Below are 19,416 nucleotides of genomic sequence, written 5' to 3'. Positions count from 1 at the left end.
GGGAAATAAAGGAGGCAAAGGTGAATACAAGAGAGGTGGAAGCAAGTTTGAAAGAAAGACAGAAAGTAAATAATATGTTGAATTAATTGTATTGTCGATTATCTTGATAAAAGGTTTTGATCATTATAAACAAAGTCAATATGAGTTGACTCAAAATAGTCTTTGTGGCATGCAAAGCAGAAGTTCAAAATGTGCCAAAACCCGGGATCGAACCAGGGACTTTTAGATCTTCAGTCTAACTCTCTCCCAACTGAGCTATTTCGGACTGCCAGCAGCTATAGTATTCAGCCTCTTTTTTTGAACAATCCCAGAACAGAGATGCAGAACCTGGATTTTCAATCTGAGGTTAGAGCTGTGTTTTAATGTGTCCTGCATTGTTCAGCAGCTAACTGGTGAAATGGGTGAGTAGCGTTTTTGGGATAAATGTTAGGTCGTTTTTCTTTTAAAACTCTGAGTGGACCAGCACTGTATTACACAGACGTATGTCGCCTGAGTAGGTAAGCTATGTCATCTCAATACTGACAACTTTGTTTAAGGAGAAGTGAAAGCTGATGCAGACAAGAGTTTACTTTGAAAAAAGTATAAAAAAGGATAAATTCATCATCAAAGCTGATGGCAAGAGAGGTGGAAGCAAGTTTAGAAGGAGGACAGAAAGACAACTTTTTGTTGAAGTTATCATGTTGTTGATCAGTTGATAAAATATTTTGACAATTAAAGAAAAAAAAACTAGAGCTGATTTCAAGAAATATTTTGCAAGAATGTAGGATCCCCTCGCACTGTGCCGAAACCCAGGATTGAACCAGGGACCTTAATCTCTTCAGTCTAACGATCTCCCAACTGAGATATTTCAGACAACAAGTCCCTGTGACCTCCTGATGTATTATTAATAATTGTAGACGATACATACAGAACCTGGTCATTCTATTTTCGTTTACAGTTATGTGTTAAAGTGTCCAGTATCATTCAGCAGGTAACTTGGTCTGATGAGTGAATATCCTTTTTAGGGGACAAGGTAGGTAGAATTTTTTTTCTAAACTCTGAATTGACTTATACTCTGAAACACAGACCTATATGGCCAGGGTGTACAAGCTATGTCATCTGACTACTGACAGTTTTGTATAAGGGGAATTGGAGGCTGATGCAGGCAAAGCTTTACTTTAAAATAAAGCAAGAAGTTGCAAATAAATGAGGCATAGTTGAATACAAGAGAGGTGGAAGCAAGTTTGAAAGGAAGACAGAAAGTAAATAATATGTTGAATTGATTGTGTTGTTGATCAGATTGATGAAAGGTGTTGATAAAGAAGAGCGTTGATTTAACTCCAAACAGCTTTTGTGACATGAAAAGCAGAAGTTGAAATTGTGCCAAAACCCGGGATTGAACCAGGGACCTTTAGATCTTCAGTCTAACGCTCTCCCAACTGAGCTATTTCGGCCTGCTGGTAGTTTGGGTCTTCATCCTTTCTTTTAAACTTCCCAAGAAAATAGATGCTCAACCTCATGCTAGAGCTATGTTTTAAGATGTCCTGTATCATTCATCAGTTAACGGGTGCAATAGGTAAATAGCATTTTTCGGATCCAGGTTAGGTAGCTTTTTTTTTTACTCTGAATGGACTAGCACCATATTACACAGAGCTATTTGGCCTGAGTAGGTAAGCTATGTCATCTGAATACTGAAATCTGTGTTCAAGGAGAAGTGGAAGCTGATGCAGACAAGAGTTTACTTTACAAAAAAGCATGAAATAGGAAACATTTGTAGTCGAAGCTGAATGCAAGAGAGGTGGAAGCAAATTTAGAAGGAGGACAGAAAGACAATTCTATGTTGAATTGATCATGTTGTCGATCAGTTGATCAAATATTTTGATAAATAAAGAAAGAAAAACTGGAGCTGATACCAAGAAATATTTTGTGAGAAGCAAGAAACCTCTCAGACTTTTCCGAAACCCAGCATTGAACAAGGGACTTTCAGATTTTCAATCTAACACTCTCCCAACTGAGCTATTTCATCCAGCTGGCCAATTTGGCTTTCTGTTGTATTTTTGATAATTGTTAAAGATAAATGCAGACCCTGGTCATTCTATCTGCATGTGCAGTTATGTGTTAAATTGTCCAATATTATTCAGCAGCTAAATTGGTCTGATGGGTGAATTTCCTTTTTAGGAGCCAAGTTAGTTAGAAGATGTTTGTAAACTATGAATGGACTTATACTCAGACACACAGACCTATATGGCGAGGGTAGGCAAACTAGGTCATCTGACTACTAACAGTTTTGTATAAGGGGAACTCGAGGCTGATACAGGCAAAGCTTTACTTTCAATTAAAGGAAGAATTGGCAAATAAAGCAGGTAAACTTGAATACAAGAGAGGTGGAAGCAAGTTTGACAGAAAGACAGAATGTAAAAAATATGTTGAAATGGTTGTCTTAGCGAATAGCTTGATAAAAGGTTTTTATCATTATAAACAACGTCAATATGAGTTGACTCCAAATAGCATTTGTGGCATGCAAAGCAGAAGTTCAAAATGTGCCTAAACCCGGGACCTTTAGAACTTCAGTCTACTGCTCTCCCAACTGAGCTATTTCATCCAGCTGGCAATTTCGGCTTTCTGTTGTATTTTTTATAATTGTTAAAGATAAATGCAGAACCTGGTCACTCTATCTGCATGTGCAGTTATGTGTTAAATTGTCCAGTATTATTCAGTAGCTAAATTGGTCTGATGGGTGAATTTCCTTTTTAGGAGCCAAGTTAGTGAGATGATGTTTGTAAACTATGAATGGACTTATACTCAGAAACACAGACCTATATGGCGAGGGTCGGCAAGCTAGGTCATCTGACTACTAACAGTTTTGTGTAAGGGGAACTGGAGGCTGATGCAGGCAAAGCTTTACTTTCAATTAAAGGAAGAATTGGGAAATAAAGGAGGCAAAGTTGAATACAAGAGAGGTGGAAGCAAGTTTGAAAGAAAGACAGAAAGTAAATAATATGTTGAATTAATTGTATTGTCGATTATCTTGATAAAAGGTTTTGATCATTATAAACAAAGTCAATATGAGTTGACTCAAAATAGTCTTTGTGGCATGCAAAGCAGAAGTTCAAAATGTGCCGAAACCCGGGATCGAACCAGGGACCTTTAGATATTCAGTCTAACGCTCTCCCAACTGAGCTATTTCGGCCTGCCAGCAGCTATAGTATTCAGCCTCTTTTTTTGAACAATCCCAGAACAGAGATGCAGAACCTGGATTTTCAATCTGAGGTTAGAGCTGTGTTTTAATGTGTCCTGCATTGTTCAGCAGCTAACTGGTGAAATGGGTGAGTAGCGTTTTTGGGATAAACGTTAGGTCGTTTTTCTTTTAAAACTCTGAGTGGACCAGCACTGTATTACACAGACGTATGTCGCCTGAGTAGGTAAGCTATGTTATCTCAATACTGACAACTTTGTTTAAGGAGAAGTGAAAGCTGATGCAGACGAGTTTACTTTGAAAAAAGTATAAAAAAGGATAAATTCGTCATCAAAGCTGATGGCAAGAGAGGTGGAATCAAGTTTAGATGGAGGACATTAAGACAACTTTTTGTTGAAGTTATCATGTTGTTGATCAGTTGATAAAATATTTTGACAAATAAAGAAAAAAAAACTAGAGCTGATTTCACGAAATATTTTGCAAGAATGTAGGATCCCCTCGCACTGTGCCGAAACCCGGGATTGAACCAGGGACCTTAATCTCTTCAATCTAACAATCTCCCAACTGAGATATTTCAGACAACAAGTCCCTGTGGCCTCCTGATGTATTATTAATAATTGTAGACGATACATACAGAACCTGGTCATTCTATATTCGGTTATAGTTATGTGTTAAAGTGTCCAGTATCATTCAGCAGGTAACTTGGTCTGATGAGTGAATATCCTTTTTAGGGGACAAGGTAGGTAGAATTTTTTTTTCTAAACTCTGAATTGACTTATACTCTGAAACACTGACCTATATGGCCAGGGTGTACAAGCTATGTCATCTGACTACTGACAGTTTTGTATAAGGGGAATTGGAGGCTGATGCAGGCAAAGCTTTACTTTAAAATAAAGCAAGAAGTTGCAAATAAATGAGGCATAGTTGAATACAAGAGAGGTGGAAGCAAGTTTGAAAGGAAGACAGAAAGTAAATAATATGTTGAATTGATTGTGTTGTTGATCAGATTGATAAAAGGTTTTGATAAAGAAGAGCGTTGATTTAACTCCAAACAGCTTTTGTGACATGAAAAGCAGAAGTTGAAATTGTGCCGAAACCCAGGATTGAACCAGGGACCTTTAGATCTTCAGTCTAACGCTCTCCCAACTGAGCTATTTCGGCCTGCTGGTAGTTTGGGTCTTCATCCTTTCTTTTAAACTTCCCAAGAAAATAGATGCTCAACCTCATGCTAGAGCTATGTTTTAAGATGTCCTGTATCATTCATCAGTTAACGGGTGCAATAGGTAAATAGCATTTTTCGGATCCAGGTTAGGTAGCTTTTTTTTTTACTCTGAATGGACTAGCACCATATTACACAGAGGTATTTGGCCTGAGTAGGTAAGCTATGTCATCTGAATACTGAAATCTGTGTTCAAGGAGAAGTGGAAGCTGATGCAGACAAGAGTTTACTTTACAAAAAAGCATGAAATAGGAAACATTTGTAGTCGAAGCTGAATGCAAGAGAGGTGGAAGCAAATTTAGAAGGAGGACAGAAAGACAATTCTATGTTGAATTGATCATGTTGTCGATCAGTTGATCAAATATTTTGATAAATAAAGAAAGAAAAACTTGAGCTGATACCAAGAAAAATTTTGTGAGAAGCAAGAAACCTCTCAGACTTTTCCGAAACCCAGCATTGAACAAGGGACTTTCAGATTTTCAATCTAACACTCTCCCAACTGAGCTATTTCATCCAGCTGGCCAATTTGGCTTTCTGTTGTATTTTTGATAATTGTTAAAGATAAATGCAGACCCTGGTCATTCTATCTGCATGTGCAGTTATGTGTTAAATTGTCCAATATTATTCAGCAGCTAAATTGGTCTGATGGGTGAATTTCCTTTTTAGGAGCCAAGTTAGTTAGAAGATGTTTGTAAACTATGAATGGACTTATACTCAGACACACAGACCTATATGGCGAGGGTAGGCAAACTAGGTCATCTGACTACTAACAGTTTTGTATAAGGGGAACTCGAGGCTGATGCAGGCAAAGCTTTACTTTCAATTAAAGGAAGAATTGGCAAATAAAGCAGGTAAAGTTGAATACAAGAGAGGTGGAAGCAGGTTTGTCAGAAAGACAGAATGTAAAAAATATGTTGAAATGGTTGTCTTATCGATCAGCTTGATAAAAGGTTTTGATCATTATAAACAACGTCAATATGAGTTGACTCCAAATAGCATTTGTGGCATGCAAAGCAGAAGTTCAAAATGTGCCTAAACCCGGGATTGAACCAGGGACCTTTAGATCTTCAGTCTACTGCTCTCCCAACTGAGCTATTTCATCCAGCTGGCAATTTCGGCTTTCTGTTGTATTTTTCATAATTGTTAAAGATAAATGCAGAACCTGGTCACTCTATCTGCATGTGCAGTTATGTGTTAAATTGTCCAGTATTATTCAGTAGCTAAATTGGTCTGATGGGTGAATTTCCTTTTTAGGAGCCAAGTTAGTTAGATGATGTTTGTAAACTATGAATGGACTTATACTCAGAAACACAGACCTATATGGCGAGGGTCGGCAAGCTAGGTCATCTGACTACTAACAGTTTTGTATAAGGGGAACTGGAGGCTGATGCAGGCAAAGCTGTACTTTCAATTAAAGGAAGAATTGGGAAATAAAGGAGGCAAAGTTGAATACAAGAGAGGTGGAAGCAAGTTTGAAAGAAAGACAGAAAGTAAATAATATGTTGAATTAATTGTATTGTCGATTATCTTGATAAAAGGTTTTGATCATTATAAACAAAGTCAATATGAGTTGACTCAAAATAGTCTTTGTGGCATGCAAAGCAGAAGTTCAAAATGTGCCGAAACCCGGGATCGAACCAGGGACTTTTAGATCTTCAGTCTAACGCTCTCCCAACTGAGCTATTTCGGCCTGCCACCAGCTATAGTATACAGCCTCTTTTTTTGAACAATCCCAGAACAGAGATGCAGAACCTGGATTTTCAATCTGAGGTTAGAGCTGTGTTTTAATGTGTCCTGCATTGTTCAGCAGCTAACTGGTGAAATGGGTGAGTAGCGTTTTTGGGATAAATGTTAGGTCGTTTTTCTTTTAAAACTCTGAGTGGACCAGCACTGTATTACACAGACGTATGTCGCCTGAGTAGGTAAGCTATGTCATCTCAATACTGACAACTTTGTTCAAGGAGAAGTGAAAGCTGATGCAGACAAGAGTTTACTTTGAAAAAAGTATAAAATGGGATAAATTCGTTATCAAAGCTGATGGCAAGAGAGGTGGAAGCAAGTTTAGAAGGAGGACAGAAAGACAACTTTTTGTTGAAGCTATCATGTTGTTGATCAGTTGATAAAATATTTTGAGAAATAAAGAAAAAAAAACTAGAGCTGATTTCAAGAAATATTTTGCAAGAATGTAGGATCCCCTCACACTGTGCTGAAAGTCAGGATTGAATCAGGTACCTTAAGCTCTTCAGTCTAACGATCTCCCAACTGAGATATTTCAGCCAACAAGTCCCTGTGGCCTCCTGATGTATTATTAATAATTGTAGACGATACATCCAGAACCTGGTCATTCTATTTTCGTTTATAGTTATGTGTTAAAGTGTCCAGTATCATTCAGCAGGTAACTTGGTCTGATGAGTGTATATCCTTTTTAGGGGACAAGGTAGGTAGAATTTTTTTTCTAAACTCTAAATTGACTTATACTCTGAAACACAGACCTATATGGCCAGGGTGTACAGGCTATGTCATCTGACTACTGACAGTTTTGTATAAGGGGAATTGGAGGCTGATGCAGGCAAAGCTTTACTTTAAAATAAAGCAAGAAGTTGCAAATAAATGAGGCATAGTTGAATACAAGAGAGGTGGAAGCAAGTTTGAAAGGAAGACAGAAAGTAAATAATATGTTGAATTGATTGTGTTGTTGATCAGATTGATGAAAGGTTTTGATAAAGAAGAGCGTTGATTTAACTCCAAACAGCTTTTGTGACATGAAAAGCAGAAGTTGTAATTGTGCCGAAACCCAGGATTGAACCAGGGACCTTTAGATCTTCAGTCTAACGCTCTCCCAACTGAGCTATTTCTGCCTGCTGGTAGTTTGGGTCTTCATCCTTTCTTTTAAACTTCCCAAGAAAAGAGATGCTCAACCTCATGCTAGAGCTATGTTTTAAGATGTCCTGTATCATTCATCAGTTAACGGGTGCAATAGGTAAATAGCATTTTTCGGATCCAGGTTAGGTAGCTTTTTTTTTTACTCTGAATGGACTAGCACCATATTACACAGAGGTATTTGGCCTGAGTAGGTAAGCTATGTCATCTGAATACTGAAATCTGTGTTCAAGGAGAAGTGGAAGCTGATGCAGACAAGAGTTTACTTTACAAAAAAGCATGAAATAGGAAACATTTGTAGTCGAAGCTGAATGCAAGAGAGGTGGAAGCAAATTTAGAAGAAGGACAGAAAGACAATTCTATGTTGAATTGATCATGTTGTCGATCAGTTGATCAAATATTTTGATAAATAAAGAAAGAAAAACTTGAGCTGATACCAAGAAATATTTTGTGAGAAGCAAGAAACCTCTCAGACTTTTCCGAAACCCAGCATTGAACAAGGGACTTTTAGATTTTCAATCTAACACTCTCCCAACTGAGCTATTTCATCCAGCTGGCCATTTTGGCTTTCTGTTGTATTTTTGATAATTGTTAAAGATAAATGCAGACCCTGGTCATTCTATCTGCATGTGCAGTTATGTGTTAAATTGTCCAATATTATTCAGCAGCTAAATTGGTCTGATGGGTGAATTTCCTTTTTAGGAGCCAAGTTAGTTAGAAGATGTTTGTAAACTATGAATGGACTTATACTCAGACACACAGACCTATATGGCGAGGGTAGGCAAACTAGGTCATCTGACTACTAACAGTTTTGTATAAGGGGAACTCGAGGCTGATGCAGGCAAAGCTTTACTTTCAATTAAAGGAAGAATTGGGAAATAAAGCAGGTAAAGTTGAATACAAGAGAGGTGGAAGCAAGTTTGACAGAAAGACAGAATGTAAAAAATATGTTGAAATGGTTGTCTTATCGAATAGCTTGATAAAAGGTTTTGATCATTATAAACAACGTCAATATGAGTTGACTCCAAATAGCATTTGTGGCATGCAAAGCAGAAGTTCAAAATGTGCCTAAACCCAGGATTGAACCAGGGACCTTTAGATCTTCAGTCTACTGCTCTCCCAACTGAGCTATTTCATCCAGCTGCCAATTTTGGCTTTCTGTTGTATTTTTTATAATTGTTAAAGATAAATGCAGAACCTGGTCACTCTATCTGCATGTGCAGTTATGTGTTAAATTGTCCAGTATTATTCAGTAGCTAAATTGGTCTGATGGGTGAATTTCCTTTTTAGGAGCCAAGTTAGTTAGATGATGTTTGTAAACTATGAATGGACTTATACTCAGAAACACAGACCTATATGGCGAGGGTCGGCAAGCTAGGTCATCTGACTACTAACAGTTTTGTATAAGGGGAACTGGAGGCTGATGCAGGCAAAGCTGTACTTTCAATTAAAGGAAGAATTGGGAAATAAAGGAGGCAAAGTTGAATACAAGAGAGGTGGAAGCAAGTTTGAAAGAAAGACAGAAAGTAAATAATATGTTGAATTAATTGTATTGTCGATTATCTTGATAAAAGGTTTTGATCATTATAAACAAAGTCAATATGAGTTGACTCAAAATAGTCTTTGTGGCATGCAAAGCAGAAGTTCAAAATGTGCCGAAACCCGGGATCGAACCAGGGACCTTTAGATCTTCAGTCTAACACTCTCCCAACTGAGCTATTTCGGCCTGCCAGCAGCTATAGTATTCAGCCTCTTTTTTTGAACAATCCCAGAACAGAGATGCAGAACCTGGATTTTCAATCTGAGGTTAGAGCTGTGTTTTAATGTGTCCTACATTGTTCAGCAGCTAACTGGTGAAATGGGTGAGTAGCGTTTTTGGGATAAATGTTAGGTCGTTTTTCTTTTAAAACTCTGAGTGGACCAGCATTGTATTACACAGACGTATGTCGCCTGAGTAGGTAAGCTATGTCATCTCAATACTGACAACTTTGTTTAAGGAGAAGTGAAAGCTGATGCAGACAAGAGTTTACTTTGAAAAAAGTATAAAAAAGGATAAATTCGTCATCAAAGCTGATGGCAAGAGAGGTGGAAGCAAGTTTAGAAGGAGGACAGAAAGACAACTTTTTGTTGAAGTTATCATGTTGTTGATCAGTTGATAAAATATTTTGACAAATAAAGAAAAAAAAACTAGAGCTGATTTCAAGAAATATTTAGCAAGAATGTAGGATCCCCTCGCACTGTGCCGAAACCCGGGATTGAACCAGGGACCTTAATCTCTTCAGTCTAACAATCTCCCAACTGAGATATTTCAGACAACAAGTCGCTGTGGCCTCCTGATGTATTATTAATAATTGTAGACGATACATACAGAACCTGGTCATTCTATTTTCGTTTATAGTTATGTGTTAAAGTGTCCAGTATCATTCAGCAGGTAACTTGGTCTGATGAGTGAATATCCTTTTTAGGGGACAAGGTAGGTAGAATTTTTTTTCTAAACTCTGAATTGACTTATACTCTGAAACACAGACCTATATGGCCAGGGTGTACAAGCTATGTCATCTGACTACTGACAGTTTTGTATAAGGGGAATTGGAGGCTGATGCAGGCAAAGCTTTACTTTAAAATAAAGCAAGAAGTTGCAAATAAATGAGGCATAGTTGAATACAAGAGAGGTGGAAGCAAGTTTGAAAGGAAGACAGAAAGTAAATAATATGTTGAATTGATTGTGTTGTTGATCAGATTGATAAAAGGTGTTGATAAAGAAGAGCGTTGATTTAACTCCAAACAGCTTTTGTGACATGAAAAGCAGAAGTTGAAATTGTGCCGAAACCTGGGATTGAACCAGGGACCTTTAGATCTTCAGTCTAACGCTATCCCAACTGAGCTATTTCGGCCTGCTGGTAGTTTGGGTCTTCATCCTTTCTTTTAAACTTCCCAAGAAAATAGATGCTCAACCTCATGCTAGAGCTATGTTTTAAGATGTCCTGTATCATTCATCAGTTAACGGGTGCAATAGGTAAATAGCATTTTTCGGATCCAGGTTAGGTAGCTTTTTTTTTTACTCTGAATGGACTAGCACCATATTACACAGAGCTATTTGGCCTGAGTAGGTAAGCTATGTCATCTGAATACTGAAATCTGTGTTCAAGGAGAAGTGGAAGCTGATGCAGACAAGAGTTTACTTTACAAAAAAGCATGAAATAGGAAACATTTGTAGTCGAAGCTGAATGCAAGAGAGGTGGAAGCAAATTTAGAAGGAGGACAGAAAGACAATTTTATGTTGAATTGATCATGTTGTCGATCAGTTGATCAAATATTTTGATAAATAAAGAAAGAAAAACTTGAGCTGATACCAAGAAATATTTTGTGAGAAGCAAGAAACCTCTCAGACTTTTCCGAAACCCAGCATTGAACAAGGGACTTTTAGATTTTCAATCTAACACTCTCCCAACTGAGCTATTTCATCCAGCTGGCCATTTTGGCTTTCTTTTGTATTTTTGATAATTGTTAAAGATAAATGCAGACCCTGGTCATTCTATCTGCATGTGCAGTTATGTGTTAAATTGTCCAATGTTATTCAGCAGCTCTGATGGGTGAATTTCCTTTTTAGGAGCCAAGTTAGTTAGAAGATGTTTGTAAACTATGAATGGACTTATACTCAGACACACAGACCTATATGGCGAGGGTAGGCAAACTAGGTCATCTGACTACTAACAGTTTTGTATAAGGGGAACTCGAGGCTGATGCAGGCAAAGCTTTACTTTCAATTAAAGGAAGAATTGGCAAATAAAGCAGGTAAAGTTGAATACAAGAGAGGTGGAAGCAAGTTTGACAGAAAGACAGAATGTAAAAAATATGTTGAAATGGTTGTCTTATCGATCAGCTTGATAAAAGGTTTTGATCATTATAAACAACGTCAATATGAGTTGACTCCAAATAGCATTTGTGGCATGCAAAGCAGAAGTTCAAAATGTGCCTAAACCCGGGATTGAACCAGGGACCTTTAGATCTTCAGTCTACTGCTCTCCCAACTGAGCTATTTCATCCAGCTGGCAATTTCAGCTTTCTGTTGTATTTTTTATAATTGTTAAAGATAAATGCAGAACCTGGTCACTCTATCTGCATGTGCAGTTATGTGTTAAATTGTCCAGTATTATTCAGTAGCTAAATTGGTCTGATGGGTGAATTTCCTTTTTAGGAGCCAAGTTAGTTAGATGATGTTTGTAAACTATGAATGGACTTATACTCAGAAACACAGACCTATATGGCGAGGGTCGGCAAGCTAGGTCATCTGACTACTAACAGTTTTGTATAAGGGGAACTGGAGGCTGATGCAGGCAAAGCTTTACTTTCAATTAAAGGAAGAATTGGGAAATAAAGGAGGCAAAGGTGAATACAAGAGAGGTGGAAGCAAGTTTGAAAGAAAGACAGAAAGTAAATAATATGTTGAATTAATTGTATTGTCGATTATCTTGATAAAAGGTTTTGATCATTATAAACAAAGTCAATATGAGTTGACTCAAAATAGTCTTTGTGGCATGCAAAGCAGAAGTTCAAAATGTGCCAAAACCCGGGATCGAACCAGGGACTTTTAGATCTTCAGTCTAACTCTCTCCCAACTGAGCTATTTCGGACTGCCAGCAGCTATAGTATTCAGCCTCTTTTTTTGAACAATCCCAGAACAGAGATGCAGAACCTGGATTTTCAATCTGAGGTTAGAGCTGTGTTTTAATGTGTCCTGCATTGTTCAGCAGCTAACTGGTGAAATGGGTGAGTAGCGTTTTTGGGATAAATGTTAGGTCGTTTTTCTTTTAAAACTCTGAGTGGACCAGCACTGTATTACACAGACGTATGTCGCCTGAGTAGGTAAGCTATGTCATCTCAATACTGACAACTTTGTTTAAGGAGAAGTGAAAGCTGATGCAGACAAGAGTTTACTTTGAAAAAAGTATAAAAAAGGATAAATTCATCATCAAAGCTGATGGCAAGAGAGGTGGAAGCAAGTTTAGAAGGAGGACAGAAAGACAACTTTTTGTTGAAGTTATCATGTTGTTGATCAGTTGATAAAATATTTTGACAATTAAAGAAAAAAAAACTAGAGCTGATTTCAAGAAATATTTTGCAAGAATGTAGGATCCCCTCGCACTGTGCCGAAACCCAGGATTGAACCAGGGACCTTAATCTCTTCAGTCTAACGATCTCCCAACTGAGATATTTCAGACAACAAGTCCCTGTGGCCTCCTGATGTATTATTAATAATTGTAGACGATACATACAGAACCTGGTCATTCTATTTTCGTTTACAGTTATGTGTTAAAGTGTCCAGTATCATTCAGCAGGTAACTTGGTCTGATGAGTGAATATCCTTTTTAGGGGACAAGGTAGGTAGAATTTTTTTTCTAAACTCTGAATTGACTTATACTCTGAAACACAGACCTATATGGCCAGGGTGTACAAGCTATGTCATCTGACTACTGACAGTTTTGTATAAGGGGAATTGGAGGCTGATGCAGGCAAAGCTTTACTTTAAAATAAAGCAAGAAGTTGCAAATAAATGAGGCATAGTTGAATACAAGAGAGGTGGAAGCAAGTTTGAAAGGAAGACAGAAAGTAAATAATATGTTGAATTGATTGTGTTGTTGATCAGATTGATGAAAGGTTTTGATAAAGAAGAGCGTTGATTTAACTCCAAACAGCTTTTGTGACATGAAAAGCAGAAGTTGAAATTGTGCCAAAACCCGGGATTGAACCAGGGACCTTTAGATCTTCAGTCTAACGCTCTCCCAACTGAGCTATTTCGGCCTGCTGGTAGTTTGGGTTTTCATCCTTTCTTTTAAACTTCCCAAGAAAATAGATGCTCAACCTCATGCTAGAGCTATGTTTTAAGATGTCCTGTATCATTCATCAGTTAACGGGTGCAATAGGTAAATAGCATTTTTCGGATCCAGGTTAGGTAGCTTTTTTTTTTACTCTGAATGGACTAGCACCATATTACACAGAGCTATTTGGCCTGAGTAGGTAAGCTATGTCATCTGAATACTGAAATCTGTGTTCAAGGAGAAGTGGAAGCTGATGCAGACAAGAGTTTACTTTACAAAAAAGCATGAAATAGGAAACATTTGTAGTCGAAGCTGAATGCAAGAGAGGTGGAAGCAAATTTAGAAGGAGGACAGAAAGACAATTCTATGTTGAATTGATCATGTTGTCGATCAGTTGATCAAATATTTTGATAAATAAAGAAAGAAAAACTGGAGCTGATACCAAGAAATATTTTGTGAGAAGCAAGAAACCTCTCAGACTTTTCCGAAACCCAGCATTGAACAAGGGACTTTCAGATTTTCAATCTAACACTCTCCCAACTGAGCTATTTCATCCAGCTGGCCAATTTGGCTTTCTGTTGTATTTTTGATAATTGTTAAAGATAAATGCAGACCCTGGTCATTCTATCTGCATGTGCAGTTATGTGTTAAATTGTCCAATATTATTCAGCAGCTAAATTGGTCTGATGGGTGAATTTCCTTTTTAGGAGCCAAGTTAGTTAGAAGATGTTTGTAAACTATGAATGGACTTATACTCAGACACACAGACCTATATGGCGAGGGTAGGCAAACTAGGTCATCTGACTACTAACAGTTTTGTATAAGGGGAACTCGAGGCTGATACAGGCAAAGCTTTACTTTCAATTAAAGGAAGAATTGGCAAATAAAGCAGGTAAACTTGAATACAAGAGAGGTGGAAGCAAGTTTGACAGAAAGACAGAATGTAAAAAATATGTTGAAATGGTTGTCTTAGCGAATAGCTTGATAAAAGGTTTTGATCATTATAAACAACGTCAATATGAGTTGACTCCAAATAGCATTTGTGGCATGCAAAGCAGAAGTTCAAAATGTGCCTAAACCCGGGACCTTTAGAACTTCAGTCTACTGCTCTCCCAACTGAGCTATTTCATCCAGCTGGCAATTTCGGCTTTCTGTTGTATTTTTTATAATTGTTAAAGATAAATGCAGAACCTGGTCACTCTATCTGCATGTGCAGTTATGTGTTAAATTGTCCAGTATTATTCAGTAGCTAAATTGGTCTGATGGGTGAATTTCCTTTTTAGGAGCCAAGTTAGTGAGATGATGTTTGTAAACTATGAATGGACTTATACTCAGAAACACAGACCTATATGGCGAGGGTCGGCAAGCTAGGTCATCTGACTACTAACAGTTTTGTGTAAGGGGAACTGGAGGCTGATGCAGGCAAAGCTTTACTTTCAATTAAAGGAAGAATTGGGAAATAAAGGAGGCAAAGTTGAATACAAGAGAGGTGGAAGCAAGTTTGAAAGAAAGACAGAAAGTAAATAATATGTTGAATTAATTGTATTGTCGATTATCTTGATAAAAGGTTTTGATCATTATAAACAAAGTCAATATGAGTTGACTCAAAATAGTCTTTGTGGCATGCAAAGCAGAAGTTCAAAATGTGCCGAAACCCGGGATCGAACCAGGGACCTTTAGATCTTCAGTCTAACGCTCTCCCAACTGAGCTATTTCAGCCTGCCAGCAGCTATAGTATTCAGCCTCTTTTTTTGAACAATCCCAGAACAGAGATGCAGAACCTGGATTTTCAATCTGAGGTTAGAGCTGTGTTTTAATGTGTCCTGCATTGTTCAGCAGCTAACTGGTGAAATGGGTGAGTAGCGTTTTTGGGATAAACGTTAGGTCGTTTTTCTTTTAAAACTCTGAGTGGACCAGCACTGTATTACACAGACGTATGTCGCCTGAGTAGGTAAGCTATGTTATCTCAATACTGACAACTTTGTTTAAGGAGAAGTGAAAGCTGATGCAGACGAGTTTACTTTGAAAAAAGTATAAAAAAGGATAAATTCGTCATCAAAGCTGATGGCAAGAGAGGTGGAAGCAAGTTTAGATGGAGGACATTAAGACAACTTTTTGTTGAAGTTATCATGTTGTTGATCAGTTGATAAAATATTTTGACAAATAAAGAAAAAAAAACTAGAGCTGATTTCACGAAATATTTTGCAAGAATGTAGGATCCCCTCGCACTGTGCCGAAACCCGGGATTGAACCAGGGACCTTAATCTCTTCAATCTAACAATCTCCCAACTGAGATATTTCAGACAACAAGTCCCTGTGGCCTCCTGATGTATTATTAATAATTGTAGACGATACATACAGAACCTGGTCATTCTATATTCGGTTATAGTTATGTGTTAAAGTGTCCAGTATCATTCAGCAGGTAACTTGGTCTGATGAGTGAATATCCTTTTTAGGGGACAAGGTAGGTAGATTTTTTTTTTCTAAACTCTGAATTGACTTATACTCTGAAACACTGACCTATATGGCCAGGGTGTACAAGCTATGTCATCTGACTACTGACAGTTTTGTATAAGGGGAATTGGAGGCTGATGCAGGCAAAGCTTTACTTTAAAATAAAGCAAGAAGTTGCAAATAAATGAGGCATAGTTGAATACAAGAGAGGTGGAAGCAAGTTTGAAAGGAAGACAGAAAGTAAATAATATGTTGAATTGATTGTGTTGTTGATCAGATTGATAAAAGGTTTTGATAAAGAAGAGCGTTGATTTAACTCCAAACAGCTTTTGTGACATGAAAAGCAGAAGTTGAAATTGTGCCGAAACCCAGGATTGAACCAGGGACCTTTAGATCTTCAGTCTAACGCTCTCCCAACTGAGCTATTTCGGCCTGCTGGTAGTTTGGGTCTTCATCCTTTCTTTTAAACTTCCCAAGAAAATAGATGCTCAACCTCATGCTAGAGCTATGTTTTAAGATGTCCTGTATCATTCATCAGTTAACGGGTGCAATAGGTAAATAGCATTTTTCGGATCCAGGTTAGGTAGCTTTTTTTTTTACTCTGAATGGACTAGCACCATATTACACAGAGGTATTTGGCCTGAGTAGGTAAGCTATGTCATCTGAATACTGAAATCTGTGTTCAAGGAGAAGTGGAAGCTGATGCAGACAAGAGTTTACTTTACAAAAAAGCATGAAATAGGAAACATTTGTAGTCGAAGCTGAATGCAAGAGAGGTGGAAGCAAATTTAGAAGGAGGACAGAAAGACAATTCTATGTTGAATTGATCATGTTGTCGATCAGTTGATCAAATATTTTGATAAATAAAGAAAGAAAAACTTGAGCTGATACCAAGAAAAATTTTGTGAGAAGCAAGAAACCTCTCAGACTTTTCCGAAACCCAGCATTGAACAAGGGACTTTCAGATTTTCAATCTAACACTCTCCCAACTGAGCTATTTCATCCAGCTGGCCAATTTGGCTTTCTGTTGTATTTTTGATAATTGTTAAAGATAAATGCAGACCCTGGTCATTCTATCTGCATGTGCAGTTATGTGTTAAATTGTCCAATATTATTCAGCAGCTAAATTGGTCTGATGGGTGAATTTCCTTTTTAGGAGCCAAGTTAGTTAGAAGATGTTTGTAAACTATGAATGGACTTATACTCAGACACACAGACCTATATGGTGAGGGTAGGCAAACTAGGTCATCTGACTACTAACAGTTTTGTATAAGGGGAACTCGAGGCTGATACAGGCAAAGCTTTACTTTCAATTAAAGGAAGAATTGGCAAATAAAGCAGGTAAACTTGAATACAAGAGAGGTGGAAGCAAGTTTGACAGAAAGACAGAATGTAAAAAATATGTTGAAATGGTTGTCTTAGCGAATAGCTTGATAAAAGGTTTTGATCATTATAAACAACGTCAATATGAGTTGACTCCAAATAGCATTTGTGGCATGCAAAGCAGAAGTTCAAAATGTGCCTAAACCCGGGATTGAAGCAGGGACCTTTAGAACTTCAGTCTACTGCTCTCCCAACTGAGCTATTTCATCCAGCTGGCAATTTCGGCTTTCTGTTGTATTTTTTATAATTGTTAAAGATAAATGCAGAACCTGGTCACTCTATCTGCATGTGCAGTTATGTGTTAAATTGTCCAGTATTATTCAGTAGCTAAATTGGTCTGATGGGTGAATTTCCTTTTTAGGAGCCAAGTTAGTGAGATGAAGTTTGTAAACTATGAATGGACTTATACTCAGAAACACAGACCTATATGGCGAGGGTCGGCAAGCTAGGTCATCTGACTACTAACAGTTTTGTGTAAGGGGAACTGGAGGCTGATGCAGGCAAAGCTTTACTTTCAATTAAAGGAAGAATTGGGAAATAAAGGAGGCAAAGTTGAATACAAGAGAGGTGGAAGCAAGTTTGAAAGAAAGACAGAAAGTAAATAATATGTTGAATTAATTGTATTGTCGATTATCTTGATAAAAGGTTTTGATCATTATAAACAAAGTCAATATGAGTTGACTCAAAATAGTCTTTGTGGCATGCAAAGCAGAAGTTCAAAATGTGCCGAAACCCGGGATCGAACCAGGGACCTTTAGATCTTCAGTCTAACGCTCTCCCAACTGAGCTATTTCGGCCTGCCAGCAGCTATAGTATTCAGCCTCTTTTTTTTAACAATCCCAGAACAGAGATGCAGAACCTGGATTTTCAATCTGAGGTTAGAGCTGTGTTTTAATGTGTCCTGCATTGTTCAGCAGCTAACTGGTGAAATGGGTGAGTAGCGTTTTTGGGATAAATGTTAGGTCGTTTTTCTTTTAAAACTCTGAGTGGACCAGCACTGTATTACACAGACGTATGTCGCCTGAGTAGGTAAGCTATGTTATCTCAATACTGACAACTTTGTTTAAGGAGAAGTGAAAGCTGATGCAGACAAGAGTTTACTTTGAAAAAAGTATAAAAAAGGATAAATTCGTCATCAAAGCTGATGGCAAGAGAGGTGGAAGCAAGTTTAGATGGAGGACATTAAGACAACTTTTTGTTGAAGTTATCATGTTGTTGATCAGTTGATAAAATATTTTGACAAATAAAGAAAAAAAAACTAGAGCTGATTTCACGAAATATTTTGCAAGAATGTAGGATCCCCTCGCACTGTGCCGAAACCCGGGATTGAACCAGGGACCTTAATCTCTTCAATCTAACAATCTCCCAACTGAGATATTTCAGACAACAAGTCCCTGTGGCCTCCTGATGTATTATTAATAATTGTAGACGATACATACAGAACCTGGTCATTCTATATTCGGTTATAGTTATGTGTTAAAGTGTCCAGTATCATTCAGCAGGTAACTTGGTCTGATGAGTGAATATCCTTTTTAGGGGACAAGGTAGGTAGAATTTTTTTTTCTAAACTCTGAATTGACTTATACTCTGAAACACTGACCTATATGGCCAGGGTGTACAAGCTATGTCATCTGACTACTGACAGTTTTGTATAAGGGGAATTGGAGGCTGATGCAGGCAAAGCTTTACTTTAAAATAAAGCAAGAAGTTGCAAATAAATGAGGCATAGTTGAATACAAGAGAGGTGGAAGCAAGTTTGAAAGGAAGACAGAAAGTAAATAATATGTTGAATTGATTGTGTTGTTGATCAGATTGATAAAAGGTTTTGATAAAGAAGAGCGTTGACTTAACTCCAAACAGCTTTTGTGACATGAAAAGCAGAAGTTGAAATTGTGCCGAAACCCAGGATTGAACCAGGGACCTTTAGATCTTCAGTCTAACGCTCTCCCAACTGAGCTATTTCGGCCTGCTGGTAGTTTGGGTCTTCATCCTTTCTTTTAAACTTCCCAAGAAAATAGATGCTCAACCTCATGCTAGAGCTATGTTTTAAGATGTCCTGTATCATTCATCAGTTAACGGGTGCAATAGGTAAATAGCATTTTTCGGATCCAGGTTAGGTAGCTTTTTTTTTTACTCTGAATGGACTAGCACCATATTACACAGAGGTATTTGGCCTGAGTAGGTAAGCTATGTCATCTGAATACTGAAATCTGTGTTCAAGGAGAAGTGGAAGCTGATGCAGACAAGAGTTTACTTTACAAAAAAGCATGAAATAGGAAACATTTGTAGTCGAAGCTGAATGCAAGAGAGGTGGAAGCAAATTTAGAAGGAGGACAGAAAGACAATCCTATGTTGAATTGATCATGTTGTCGATCAGTTGATCAAATATTTTGATAAATAAAGAAAGAAAAACTTGAGCTGATACCAAGAAATATTTTGTGAGAAGCAAGAAACCTCTCAGACTTTTCCGAAACCCAGCATTGAAC

The 19,416-nt window shown here is 37.6% G+C and overlaps 6 non-coding genes across 6 annotated transcripts; all 6 read right to left on the bottom strand.

Moving 5' to 3' along the window:
- Positions 1-1,360: 1,360 nt before the first annotated feature.
- On the bottom strand, positions 1,361-1,433 carry TRNAF-GAA (transfer RNA phenylalanine (anticodon GAA)). The gene has a single exon. It is a non-coding gene; the product is annotated as a tRNA-Phe (tRNA).
- Positions 1,434-3,096: 1,663 nt separating this feature from the next.
- Positions 3,097-3,169, bottom strand: TRNAF-GAA (transfer RNA phenylalanine (anticodon GAA)). The gene has a single exon. It is a non-coding gene; the product is annotated as a tRNA-Phe (tRNA).
- Positions 3,170-8,927: 5,758 nt separating this feature from the next.
- On the bottom strand, positions 8,928-9,000 carry TRNAF-GAA (transfer RNA phenylalanine (anticodon GAA)). Its single transcript has one exon. It is a non-coding gene; the product is annotated as a tRNA-Phe (tRNA).
- A 4,003-nt stretch (positions 9,001-13,003) lies between these two features.
- Positions 13,004-13,076, bottom strand: TRNAF-GAA (transfer RNA phenylalanine (anticodon GAA)). The gene has a single exon. It is a non-coding gene; the product is annotated as a tRNA-Phe (tRNA).
- A 1,663-nt stretch (positions 13,077-14,739) lies between these two features.
- Positions 14,740-14,812, bottom strand: TRNAF-GAA (transfer RNA phenylalanine (anticodon GAA)). The gene has a single exon. It is a non-coding gene; the product is annotated as a tRNA-Phe (tRNA).
- A 2,842-nt stretch (positions 14,813-17,654) lies between these two features.
- On the bottom strand, positions 17,655-17,727 carry TRNAF-GAA (transfer RNA phenylalanine (anticodon GAA)). The gene has a single exon. It is a non-coding gene; the product is annotated as a tRNA-Phe (tRNA).
- Positions 17,728-19,416: the final 1,689 nt, after the last annotated feature.

This window comes from Triturus cristatus, chromosome 8, assembly GCF_964204655.1.
Source record: "Triturus cristatus chromosome 8, aTriCri1.1, whole genome shotgun sequence".
Taxonomy (NCBI): Eukaryota; Metazoa; Chordata; class Amphibia; order Caudata; family Salamandridae; genus Triturus; species Triturus cristatus.
This window is presented reverse-complemented; position numbering and strand designations above follow the sequence as displayed.